This window comes from Aquila chrysaetos, chromosome 1, assembly GCF_900496995.4.
Source record: "Aquila chrysaetos chrysaetos chromosome 1, bAquChr1.4, whole genome shotgun sequence".
In the NCBI taxonomy this organism is placed as follows: Eukaryota; Metazoa; Chordata; class Aves; order Accipitriformes; family Accipitridae; genus Aquila; species Aquila chrysaetos.
Window position 1 is genome coordinate 47,729,345 of NC_044004.1, and position 14,224 is coordinate 47,743,568.

At 40.8% G+C, this 14,224-nt stretch overlaps 1 protein-coding gene across 1 annotated transcript in view; it reads left to right on the forward strand.

Moving 5' to 3' along the window:
• PDGFC (platelet derived growth factor C) overlaps positions 1 to 14,224 on the forward strand; it is a 140,674-nt gene that overhangs the window by 67,480 nt on the left and 58,970 nt on the right. The window lies entirely within an intron of this gene.

Here is a 14,224-nt window from a genome sequence, read left to right on the forward strand (position 1 = left end):
CAAGCGAGGATATAGATTCAGCCCTAACAGGCATCCAAAACACCTTCTGAAAAGTGTATGAAGAGACTGGAAAGTTGTTTTCATCAAATATCCTGACCTAGCATACAGTTGACTTAGGATAATTTATCAGTGAAGCATCTCTTCTTTCTTGGTGAACAGATAGGCCTCCAATATCCATACTGGGCAAGAGAGCACTACTAAGGTGTGTCACTATTTGTTCTACCGTTGGATCTTAAACCAAAGCCATGTTGTCTAAACTGAAGCCAGTCCCCTCAGGGGCAGTCATCAAGCTGCGCTAAGACTAAGGGTCTGATTTCATTTTATACTGTTTGCTTGTTCTCCAGAAGTGCAGGGGAATTATGCAAAATGCATTTTAACTATTGATTTCCCCCAACCCTCCCATATGCCTATACGTGTTTTCCAAAGAATTTGAAGAATGCTGAAGAATGTTATGGATGGTTTGGCAAGGGTTAAAGTTTAAAGAAAAAAAGGTAGTGACAGATCTGGCTGAATACTGATCTGTTACTTAAACATGATCCTGAGTAACACTGCGGATAGTAAGACTGCTGTGGAAAGCAGCGTACGTGACATGATGGATTTCAAACTGAACAGTAGCTTTTGATGCAATGCTGTGATTGATCAAACTAGTTTAAGGGATTGGGAGCACAGGTAATGTTTTCTTCAATCCCTTCAGTGGCAGGGAAATATACTGAAAGGAACAGGAAAACACACCTGATTAACATGTGACTCAGAGGTTGGTACCATCGGGGGAATTTGGGGTTTTTTGATCATGGGGAGGTTTACATGGCACTGGGCCTGCTGGCAACAGATGGGAGTCCAGCTATCTCAAAGGAAGAAAAGGATTCTCGCTCATGAGTTGGCGGGGCTCATGGAGAGGGCTTTAAACTAGGTTTGAAGGGGGAAGGGGATAAAACTAGGCTCACCAGAGAATAGCCTAGGGGTGGCATGCCAGTGTTGGGGGTGGAATTGATAGCCCAGCTCGAGTGCATCTCCACCAGTGCATGCAGCATAGGCAATAAACAGGAGGAGCTAGAAGCCATTGTGCAGCAAGATAGCTATGACTTAGTCACCGTCACAGAAACATGGTGGGATGACTCTCATGACTGGAGTGCTGCAATGGATGGCTATAAGCTCTTCAGAAGGGATAGGCAAGGAAGGAGAGGTGGTGGGGTGGCTCTCTATGTTAGGGAGTGTTTTGATTGTACAGAGCTCCACGACTGTGATGATAAGGTCGAGTGCTTATGGGTAAGGATGAGGGGGAAGGCCAACAAGGCAGATATCGTTCTGGGAGACTGTTATAGACCACCCAACCAGGTTGAAGAGGCAGATGAAACATTCTACAAGTGGCTGGCAGTAGTCTCACAATTGTGTGCCCTTGTTCTCATGAGGGACTTCAACTTTCAGATGTCTGCTGGAAATACAACACAGCAGAGAGCAAACAGTCTAGGAGGTTCCTGGAGTGTGTCAAAAATAACTTCCTGACACAGCTGGTAGGTGAGCCTACCAGGGGAGAAGCCTCGCTAGACCTACTGTTTACAAACAGGGAAGGACTGGTGGGAGATGTGGCGGTCAGAGGCTGTCTCGGGCTTAGCAGCCATGAAATGATAGAATTCTCAATTCTTGATGAGGTAAGGAAAGGGGTCAGCAAAACCACTACTATGGACTTCTGGAGGGCAAACTTTGGCCTGTTCAGGACACTGGTTGAGAGAGACCCTTGGGACACAGTCCTGAAGGGCAGAGGGGTCCAGGAAGGATGGACATTCTTCAAGAAGGAAATGTTAAAGACTCAGGACCAGGCTATTCCCATGTGCCACAAGATGAACTGCTGGGGAAGACGACTGGCCTGGCTGAACTGGGAGCTTTTGCTGGGACTCGGGGAAAAAAGGAGTTTACCATCTTTGGAAGAAAGGGCAGGCAACTCAGGAAGACTACAGGGATCTTGTTAGGTCATGCAGAGAGAATATTAGAAAGGCAAAAGCTCAGCTAGAACTCAATCTGGCCACTGTTGTAAGAGACAACAAAAAATGTTTTTACAAATACGTTAACAACAAAAAGAGAGCCAAGGAGAATATCCATCCTTTATTGGATGCAGAGGGGAACATTGCCACCAAAGGTGAGGAAAAGACTGAGGTACTTAATGCCTTCTTTGCCTCAGTCTTTAATAGTGAGACCAGTTATCCTCAGGGTACTCAGCCCCCTGAGCTGGAAGACAGGGACAGAGAGCAGAATATACCCCGCATAATCCAAGAGGCAGTAGTTGATGACCTGCTACACCACCTGGACACTCACAAGTCTATGGGACCAGATGGGATCCACCCGAGAGTACAGAGGGAGCTGGCGGAGGTGCTTGCCAAGCCACTCTCCATCATCTATCAGCAATCCTGGTCAATAGGGGAGGTACCCAGACGACTGGAGGCTTGCCAGTGTGACACCCATTTACAAGAAGGGTCGGAAGGAGGATCCAGGGAACTACAGACCTGTCAGCCTGACCTCAGTACCGGGGAAGATTATGGAGCAGTTCATCTTGAGAGCACTCACACGGCATGTGCAGGACAAACAGGGGATCGGGCCCAGCCAGCATGGGTTCATGAAAGGCAGGTCCTGCTTGACCAACCTGATCTCCTTCTATGACCAGGTGACCTGCCTAGTGCATGAGGGAAAGGCTGTGGATGTTGTCTACCTGGACTTTAGTAAGGCCTTTGACACTGTCTCACATGGCATACTCCTTGAGAAGCTGGCGTCTCATGGGTTAGAGAAGTGTACTCTTTGCTGGGTAAAAAAGTGGCTGGATGGACAAGCCCAGAGGGTTGTGGTGAATGGAGTTAAATCCAATTGGCGGCGGGTCCCAAGTGATGTTCCCCAGGGCTCGGTGTTGGGGCCAGTTCTGTTTAATATCTTTATCAATGATCTGGATGAGGGGATCGACTGCACCCTCAGCAAGTTTGTGGATGACAGCAAGTTGGGAGGGAGGGTTGATCTGCTGGAGGGTAGGAAGGCTCTACAGAGAGATCTGGACAGGCTGGATCGATGGGCTGAGGCCAATTGTATGAAGTTCAACAAGGCCAAGTGCCAGGTCCTGCACTTGGGTCACAGCAACCCCATGCAGCGCTACAGGCTTGGGGAAGAGTGGCTGGAAAGCTGCCCAGCAGAGAAAGACCTGGGGGTGCTGGTTGACAGCCGGCTGAATATGAGCCAGCAGTGTGCCCAGGTGGCCAAGAAGGCCAATGGCATCCTGGCCTGTATCAGAAATAGCGTGGCCAGCAGGAGCAGGGAGGTGATTGTTCCCCTGTACTGGGCACTGGTGAGGCTGCACCTCGAGTACTGTGTTCAGGTTTGGGCCCCTCACTACAGGAAAGACATTGAGGTGCTGGAGTGTGTCCAGAGAAGGGCAACCAAGCTGGTGAGGGGCCTGGAGCACAAGTCTTATGAGGAGGGGCTGAGGCAACTGGGGCTGTTTAGTCTGGAGAAGAGGAGGCTGAGGGGAGACCTTATAGCTCTCTACAACTACATGGAAGGAGGTTGTAGTGAGGTGGGTGCTGGTCTCTTCTATCAAGTAACTAGTGATAGGACGAGAGGAAATGGCCTCACGTTGCGCCAGGGGAGGTTTAGGTTGGATATTAGAAAAAAATTTCATTACTGAAAGGGTTGTCAGGTATTGGAACAGACTGCCCAGGGCAGTGGTGGAGTCACCATCCCTGGAGGTGTTCAAAAAACACATAGACATGGCACTTCAGGACATGGTTTAGTGGGCATGGTGGTGTTGGGTTGGCGGTCGGACTCTATGATCTTAAAGGTCTGTTCCAACCTAAATGATTCTATGATCTCTACAGGATAGTCAAGATCCTTGGTTGGGAACACCACAGACAGTTCCCTTGGGTAGTTTTAAAAAGGTTGACAAATGGGAAACATATCTGAAACTAGGGCTATTGGAGTGACTTAAGACTTTAAAATCTCACTTTTCATTTTACAACTGTAGAGCTTTTTCAGATGATCCCATGTAAGGCTTCTTTATCTTGGGTTAAACATAACTCTAGAAGATTTTGATATTAAAGGTAGGCAGAAAAAGAAAAGTCAGAAGATCTAGTAATAAAAGCTTGAGTTTCATGTGTGAAATGAGTAACAAATTATATGTAAATAAATAAAATAATAAATTAACATGTGAAATAAGGTGAACAATGGCAGCACGGGGGAATGAAGCGTAAGTCAGTATACCAAAAGATTTCAGGAGACTACAACGCTGCATACAGCCTTTTCAGTGGCGTAAGTTGTAACTGTGTGTGAGAGACTGAAAGAGTTAATGTCTCAAACATTGTGGTGGAGCAAGTTCTGCTTGAAGACAAACCCTGCACAGCAAGGAACCAAGGTGAAAAGCCCATCAGCTCAGACATTAGCAACAGGAGGGGGAGGGCGTGCTGGAGGGTGCGCAGCTCCCTGTTCTGATGTGCTGTTCTGATACAAAGATCAAACAATGGCCCTGTCTGCAGGGAAGGAGAAGTTACTCCACAAAGGACCCCCAAGCCCAAAGGCTCACAAACTGCTCATTAACCTGATGACTTCGAGTGCCCACCTGAAGGAGGGGCAAGGATGATAAAAGGACACAAACTGAAGCCCCGGGCGTGCAAGCCCACCGGAACTGGACCCCTCGGCTGACTGGACCCCTCAGCTGACTGAACCAATGCTGGACCCAGGACCGGTGAAATCTTTCTCTCTTCCTTTCTCTCTCTCTGTCGTCTTCTCTCTTTCCTTTTCCACAATCCCTACACCTCATCCATTTCAAGATATAAACCATTGACCAAGTCTGAGACTAAGAGTAGATCCAGCCACCCTTGGGCCCTTCTCTGAGGAGGAGTCTAGAAAGCAAGGGGGTCTGCTCTGAACCTCGTGACTCAACGGGAGGGATCTCCTTATTCACTGAATCAATGTATATGGTTACCACAGGTTACCTGGTTTACTGAGGTAGTTTCAAGATATAAACCGTTGACCAAGTCTGAGAGTAAGGGTGGATCCAGCTGCCCCTAGACCCTTCTCTGAGGAGGAGTCTGCAAGGGGCTCTGCTCTGAACCTCGTGACTCAGCAGGAGGGATCTCCTTATTCCCTGAGTTGATGTATACGGTTACACAGTTTACAGAAGTAGTCTTATGCCAATTCTTGTTGTGAGAAACCCTGCCACCTACTACCACACCTCCCCAGTTCAGTTTGCTTCTGTCATGAATAAAATCTTTAACTGATCCTTTGGTGTCGTTTCACCTTAATTTAGCCCGAGGGAATTTCAAATTAAACAGGACTCCCTGGTCTGTCCAGTCTGGGTTGTGACACTGTGATGGTCCTCAGGGCCCTGCTGTTAGTCCTTCTTAGGGACATCTGCTATACTGTATTAGCAGAAGGGTCTTTTGGAAGCAGTTTTACTTAAAATAGGCTACTGTATTGCACATGCCATGGGACATAGGTCTCTTATGGCTGCTCTAGTATGCCTTTACAGTCTGTCTTTGGAAAAATAGAAAGGTCAGAGTAAAGTAAGGATAAATTGCGTACAAATGTGAAAAGATTGTTCATCTGACTTCTATGAAGTCTCTGGTGTGAATAAAGGCTGAAAGAGCAGGTAGGCTCATACCACTTGCAATTGACTGAAAATTATATATGTTTTACTTATCTAAAGTTGAGAGAATTGCAAGAGTTCTCTCACTGAAGCTAGAAATTTTATCCTATCCTAAGAAAATTCTCATCAGTTATTCTAAATGTTGATTGCTTGTCATTGTGGTCTGTTTATAAAAGATTTCCTTGATGTTCAGGTACACGAGTTCAATAACCAGCAAGATCAGAGATGCATATTAACAGAAGGAGTTGTAAAAGGTATTATTCATCCATATGGCAATTTTATGCTATACAAAACCTTTTCATTTTCTCCTTGCAGAAAGACAGACTGTCTTTTGTAGCTGGACTTGTGCTTCCTTTCTGACTTGCTTCTAGACATGCAAATCCTCTTCTGGAAGAGTACTTTTCTAGAGTCGCATGATTTAATCTTCCATGCAAATACTAGAAATGAGTGTTTAAAGTTTGGTTTTGTGCTGAGTTCTGTCTTCTTCAAGTTCTTCCAGTTCAATAACAGTTGCATTGCATTCATCTCTGCAGATCAGTATTGATATTGCATGACCACTTTCTGCCAAATCATCCTCTAGGAATCAAATTTTAATGAAATGAAGGCATTATATTCTTCCAAAAGCTTTGTTTTAGCAGGCTAACACCAGCTAAAACTTTTTTTGCTTTAATAGATATTAAAGATGTAATGTTTTTTCATCTCTAAATTTGGAAGTATAGCATAGTCCAGTTCAGAAAATACATAAACAGATGCCAAATAATTTCTTTAGAGTACTTTCTTTGTTTCTCTTGTCTTTTTAACATAAGGATATGCTGGAGGTTCATTTTCTTTATACGTAAGGCAAGCCTGAGGCAGCTTTAAGCTGGCTTTGGAGTTTCAAGTGGCAATGTTACTTCTGTACCAAGAGTTTGGCACAAACTTTCTAGTTTGCTTAGGACCCTCTGCATTTTTGACAGAGAACTGAATGCCACATTGAATTCATTGTTATAGTTACTCTTGCTCTATAGGTAAAACTATCCCGACGTGCTGCATTCACACCTTCAATTGTAGTGTACAAAACCCTTAAATCTTTGGTTTTCTTTTACGTCTCCTCTTACACAACTTCATCACTGTAATTTTCTGACTAAAAATATTAGAATTATATTTTCATATAGCTAACCAGTAACGCTTTTCAAAATTTTCTTGAACAACACTTTCTTTTCAGAACTTGAAATATGACTGATGATCTTCATAAATGTTTGAATTCCTATCATTTTAGTGCTCTACTGTATGAAGAATTAAAAAAATAAAATCTACACAAATACCAAACAATGGAAAAAGCAAAAAAAGCATTTCAAGACTGGTATTTGCAAAGATTAGGGTAGTGTTTTTATCTTTTTTTTTTTTTTCCTCTTGAAACATGATCAAGACAGGATTATATTTTTCATTCTGAATAATACCTAAAATGAGATGTATCTGTTTAACACATACCGTATCCATAGAGTCTATTTATTCAGACTGAATTCCACATGGACCATGGATAATCTTTTTCCCAAATGTTTACTAGTATCTGCTCTTAACAAGTGCTGCACAATATAAACTGAAAGAACTATAAAGAAAAGGGGCATAATAAAATTAAGCCTTGCTTTTCAACAAAGTCTGACTTAAGATCAAGAAGTGAAATTTTCAAATGGGTCAGATTTTAAAGAATTTTTCTGTAAAGGACATGAATCACGTGCATTTAAAAGCATACAGGGAGCCATAGCTAGTGTTAGAAAATGAGACACAAGTAGGTTTTAAGAGATAGCAATGAAACTAATGCTTTTAACTGAGATGAAAGGAGATCCAGGTTCATTTCATGGTTTTGTTGAAGTTATCTTCTTGCACTTGTAACTACTCTGTGCCATGCACAGTCTGAAAAACCGGGGTAATACTGCTCTATTTCCCTGTCCCTTCCTTCCTCAGCTGGTATGTACAGTCTTTCAAGACAGACTGACTGATACTGTGTGGGCATGTGTGTGGTCTCTAGTACTACCAAAGCTAATTTGGGATGTAGCTTATAAGTGCTGTCATAATAAAATTGAAAACAAATTGATATTGCTGGGTTTGAGCATTTATATGTGATGTTTTTCACATTCACTTGAGTTTCTGTTGTTGCCACAGATACTATTTGTAGTTATAATTGCTGTTGATGTTTATTTACCTTTAAGAATTTAGTTAAGTTTTTCCAAAGCTTTGCTAAATCAGTTTCCTGTAGGAAAAAAAAATACCTGTTTTGAGTAGCAAAAGAATTGGAAAGATTACATATTTGAAAATACTCACCAACTTTTTTCCACCAAAACCTCCCAAACACATAAGCTTTTAAAAATACATTTTTTTTCTTTAAAAAGTAAATAAATAACTTTATTATCTCTTAGTAGATATAAATAACTCCAGCTGGGCAACCGTTTTCCTGGTTTACTGTTTGTTCTTGCTTCCTGGTCTCTCTCAGCATTAAATCTTACAGCATGTCTTTTCTATTGACAACATTTTTCATGTATAGTAAGTTGTACTTTTCCAAGGAGACTTGCAATTCCTCCTATCCCAGACTGGTTTAATCATGTGTTTGTTAAAACCTGAGTAAGTAGCTTTCAAAAGCCTGACCCTTTCTGAGCTTCATTATCATTGAGGACTACTCATTTTACCTGTTCATTATTAAATAAGACTGAACCTCCTGCTGTTATGGTATTCCACAAGATACACCTGAAAAATGGATTCATTGCTGTATACTGTTCGGCTTTGTTTCAACTTTGACAGTTTTCAGTATCTATTCACACAATTTTGTATAGGAGGACTTGTGAGTGCAGAATAAGTAAAACACTTCAGTCTTCTACAGGGGAAGAGAAAATAGGATACAGAAAACATCAAAAATACTATGTAGCAGATTGATGCTCTGGAATATAGCAGAAAAGAAAAATGTTAAGAGAGGTCTTGTAGGAAGATGAGGAAGTTGTGATGACCTCATGCTGTTGATGGGTGAAGGTCAGATATTTAGGCTGATTATATCTGTTGTCTGCCCTTGGTACTATTGATCATGGAGCTGTTTACTATCTGCCAAGCCTTGAAAAGGCAGGGGGAGTGATTCATTCAGAATGGTGGTTTTTTTCCTTTTTGTCTCCTCTCTCTCTCTCTCCTCTCCTTTCCACTCTTTCTCACTTCATCCCTCCCCATTTAGAAACTAAAAAAAATAGTTCGAGTGGTTACACATTTTGTTATGGCTTTTTTTTGTCATCTCAGTTCCAGGTAACTCCTTTGGCATTTAGAGGCCATAATGTATATGTCAATGAATTGTAAATCATTTAAAGTGAAGAAAAATAGGGGTATAAACAGCTGTTCTTTTGCTGTGCATACAACAGGTATTTTTAATTCTATCTCATTCATCCTTGCTAGTGAACTTTGAATGATTCCTCTACTGTATGTAATACAGTAATGGCATATAGATGAGAGTCAAATACCCAGCTGTTATCCAAACCATATATGACTAATGAAAACTGGACGATAAGAATTATTCTTCTCTTGAAGAATATTTCTTCAGGCAATAGCATTAAAAATTAAAAATTTGTGCATTGGTGATAGCCTGATGTGTTTTTTTCTTGCTTACAAAGTACAGATGTGGAATCAGATTAGCTTCTCAGTGTTTTATTCTGTATTTGGCAAGGAGACTCTTTTATATCCAGTCTGTAATCTTTTCAATATGTATGCTCTTACAGTTATCAATACTTTTGCATTTCTGTATAGCAGTGCACCTACACATAATTCTGTTCTTACTGGAATTAACTATAATATAGTGCTATAAAACTTCCACAGCACTTTCTGCAGGAAATGTTATGTCCTTGCCTCTTCATTTGCACCTCCGGAACAACTCATGATTCTGGATTAATTCATTAAATATCCAAATAGTTTTGGTTGGGGGAAGAGGCCATAATTTTCTTTCCTTAAGTGATGCCTTTTCTGTCTGAGATGAGTCAGGTCACTTAAGCTGGCAGTTTAATGGAAGAGGATGGAGACAGGGAGCAGTCCTTGACTAGAGTCTGTATGTTTTGTGAAGGTTACTTACTGTATAATATTGTTATTAGGAAAAAAACTGAGGCAAGAACAAATGTGGAAAAATATTATCAAAAGAACCAGCTTAACATTTGTTTTATCCGTAAGAGAAAAGAAGGATATTGCTATAACAAGTTTAACTGCTAATTGTCATATTGCAGTGCTCTTTGTTAATTTTTGAATGACTGGAATGTATATTTATTTTATGAATATGCAACATACTAATAATCATATTTATTTCAGGATAATTATTGGCCCACGGCTGAAAAAAGCAGATGATATTATTATCAGTCCCTTATAAAATAATTATTCCAACAGCTTTATGTATTTAATATAGATGGAATTCCCTTCATATTCAAGTCAGCAGGAGCTTTAATATTGATTCCAGTGCAGCCAAGACTTTACCTGTGGATGTTGGAATAAATGCTTATTGAAACACTCTAGAATAATTAGATCTTAGAGTATGTGATAACACCAAAAAGTTACCTCATCTAAAATTTAGCAAAATGAATTCTTTATCTTGGCTAAAATGTAGTATTTATCTAGTTTTAAAAGATATTGAGAAGTTCAGGACCAAGACTGCTTTCCAAAAGAGTTTGGTCTGAAAACAGATCTCAATTGAGGTTACTTTTATTGCAGGAAGATTTACCGTGCACAAAAAACCCTGTTTAATTGCCATCCTCTTCTTTGAGCAGAAGCCAGAGTACTAGGCAAAGTGCTGGCAGAATACTTGAAGGTTATAAAGTATAAACTTGTAAAGTAAAAGTATAAACTCATTTTTGTTTCTTGATGCAATTTGGAATCAAAGAAGGTTTGTTAGCATATGATTAGTCATGATTATCTTCTGCAAGACGTTAAGTCATGCAGCTGTTGGAAACTTTATTAAATCTGTTACTACAGTTCCATGCTCTGTTCTCCAATGATGTCTTTTTTTAATTTTTTTTTTTCCTCCTTTCTTTTTCTTCCTTTTGCCTTCCCTCTTGGGCAAACTGCCAAAACTTGAGGGTTCCTGAAGATCGATTAGAAAGCTTTTGCTTCCCTACTCACTTCATCTGTGTGCAGTCCTTCACATAATGTTCTTTACATAGCTTCAGCAGAAAGACCTTTAGCCAGCAGTCAACTAGTGTATGATATTCAGTGCCTAAGGTAACAGTACAAGTTTGAACTCAAAATAGTAACTGAAGAAAAAAGGAGTATGTTAAATTGTAGGATTTAAAAAACCAAATACAACCCTCTATGTATTCATCTTGAGTTGTGTGAACTGGAATTTTTTTACATGCCTTTTCAAGTGTGTGAGGTAAGTATGTGTCAGAGGGAGGAGTAATCTAAACAAGATGTAATATTTCTCCTACATATTTCTACTTTGTTACTTTACATCTATATAATACTTTATTTGTTGTATTTATTACGTTTGCTAATTTAGGTAACAAGTACCTGTGTAAATGAGCAGATTTCTAGTTAGAAGTTGAATTTATCATGCTGTGATAGTTGACAGGCCATACGTGTATATTGTGCATGTGTGTGTGCACTTCTCTTATTTCTTACTAATACCTGAAGAATCACGTCAAGATTTCAAACAGGTAGCTATATCAAAGCATAGAAGCAACTCAAAATGGAAAATCCACAGAAAGCTAGATGTGTCTCGGAGACGTAACCCAGAAAAGCCACAAACCATACCACTTAGGAAAGCTGTCTTAGGAGATACAGCAAGCCTGTATGAAATTTTCTTTTCTCACTACTTGAAAAGTTGGTGATGAAAACAAACCCTGCATACTTCAAAAGCATTTCTTGTGGTACTTGAGGCACAATGGGTGGGAAGAACAGACTGCTTGTTAGGTAGGTTGAAAATCGACTGGATGGCCAGGCTTGAAGGCTCAGCATCTAGTTGGTGGCAGGCAGTGAGTGGAGTGTGCGGGGGCTGGCCTCGTTTAGTCTGGGGAAGAGAAGGCTACGGGGCAGTCTAATGGCAGGCTCCCGATTGCCTGAAGAGCAGTTGCAAGGGTGACCAAGTTAAACTCTTCCTGGTGGGGGCACAGAGTGTAAAAACGCAACAAACCCTGAAAATACCCATGGCTAGAAGTTGCAGCTTGCGAGGTTCAGATTGGACATTAGGAAAAACACCTTAGCTAGAGAGATAGTACAGCACTGGAACAGGTTATCTCAAGGCACTGTGGAGTTTCCATCCGTGAGGGGGTTTGATTGTTGGCTAGAAAATGCCAACCCTCAAAGGGGTGACCTGCTGTGGTGTGAGCAGGAATTGCAACCCAAGCAGGAGCTGGGACTGCAGGTCTCCAGAGGTCCCTTCAAAGCAGCATTTGTATGATTTTGAGTGGCTTTGCCCTGCTATCCATTTTATATATGAACAATATCAAACAGAGCTATTTGTCTTCAGTTTTCTGCCAATAACAGATGATTTGGGGGCTTTTCCTTTGTACCCAGCAAAAGAGATGAATTTCATTTTGACTGTTACATTCAGATAATAGCTTAGAAGTGCCTGGAGGCAACTGAACCAGAGATCAAGGCCAGAAAGAGGTGCCCCAGTATGCCTGGAGTTACTACTTTTGAAAGTAGCCTTACCGCTTTTTGAAAGTCTGGTGAAAGAGGAAGAAATGGCATGTTAAGTTACATTTCAAAGAATTTCTTCTATGAAGTCTCGGTTTCTGTGCATATGTGGAGTGTTGTAAAAATTATATGGGAATGTTGTCAGGAAATCCTTTCGATTAATTAAAAAAAACCTGCTTCCTTCTGAAGTTCTGTGGTAATGAACAACTAGTTACTGTCATCTTTTGTTTCTGAGTTTTAAAGCAGAGGACTCACACATACTGCAACATAAACTGTATATGTGAAATAGCTCTGATATTAATTGGTAAATATTTAGAGTTGAAACTTCTCATGTGTTTGAATTTGGCTCTTTTTTGTTGTTTTGTTTTAAAGCAGTGATAGCCACACATGAGCTAATGCTGTTTCTGAAGGCCTAAAAGTTGGTTTTCATAATTAAGGGCTACTGAATGAAATTAACCAAATAATATATTAACAGTGTGTGATCAGCAGTACTCTCATCTTGTCCTGTTGTGAAATTAGTGTGGGTTCAGCAAAAAGTTTTAAAAAATCAATTTCACCAGTACTGTGTGACCTGTTAAGTCAATCAGCCTTTTAAGTGAATCAGTGCCAAGGCCTTTACTCTAACCATGGTGCTCCTCTCTTTTTCTGCAGCTCCTCGTCAGTGTCCTGAACTGTATGTGATTTGTCTTTTACTCATGACCCTCACTAAAATGTAGTGATTACAATGTACTAAGAAAGAGGTATTTGCTATATTTAAAAAGTGTCAGCGCTGATTTTCGTGAAATGTGTTGTGCCCATGGGGGAAGAGACCTACTTTGAAGTAGGCAGGAATGAGCTTGTCTAGTCGGTGGGTTTAATTTCAGTTTACAGTGGCATCTGCTGATCTGTTTGGTGATACCGTGGTTTTTCATCTGCGTTACCACGTCTGTGTAAGAGTTAGGCATTGCCGTGCTTTCAGAATGCCTGGAATCTTGTAATTTTCAGGGGCAGACTTTCTACATTGATAGATATATAAATCTGGTGATAGCATCTTGTACCACATCAAAGACGACTGCGGTGACTCATTCTTCAACTTCAGGCCTCTGTTAAGTGTGTGCTGTCCTTTCCTAATAAGCGTAACCATGTCATATCCCTGGGTCAGCTTAGGGATTTTTCCCATCTAGTGTGCCCTGTTTTCAGGACTTTCTCTTGCAGGTGATCTCAGTTGCCCATCTTCTGATGAAGCTTGTTACTGAAGATGCAAATACGTTGTTTTGGTCCTTGTCTGCCTGAATTTCCCTTGCGTGGTATTGTTACCCCTTGGCTGAGATGGTGCCTTGCTTACCTCAGTCCTTGCCTAAACTGATTCTTCAGGGTTGTTCAATGCTATCTGTACAGTAATAATCTTTTTCTTCTTTTTTTGTGGGGGAGGGGAGTATGGGGAGGATGGTTGTTAATAGAAAGGCAGACAGATCACGGCAGCAATGTATATAGCTTAGGAGTTAGACAGCTGACCGCTGTAAATCTGACTGAACTTGTTACTCCCTTTTAAGTGTAACTTGGACTGATTTATCCCTAAAATAAAGCCAGGAATTGCAAAGTCATTCCACAAAGAATAGAGACTATAGTCTCATCTTAGCCACATTCAGGTAGCTGTGCTCTTCACAGAGTTTACTCAAATTTTCAGAACATGCATGAACTCAGTAGGAAAGGCTAGCTTTTTGAGGTACAGTGGTACAATTTATGTAGAATAGATAAAAAGGAATATTGCAGCTTATCTGAAGACAAATAACAAGCTTCATTCTCCAGTGACAGCAATTACTTGCCTTTGTAGTCATACAAAATAATTCTTTTGTAAGAGAAGAAATTCCATTGTGTGAGAGCAAATATTTGAAATGGAGCAAGTGGTGTGTGTGGGAATTTGATATGTTCATGGAACACTGTTGTGTGCTAAAGTAAATAGATATTTTTCCTTTACAAATGGAGGAGCTGAAGGTACTGGAG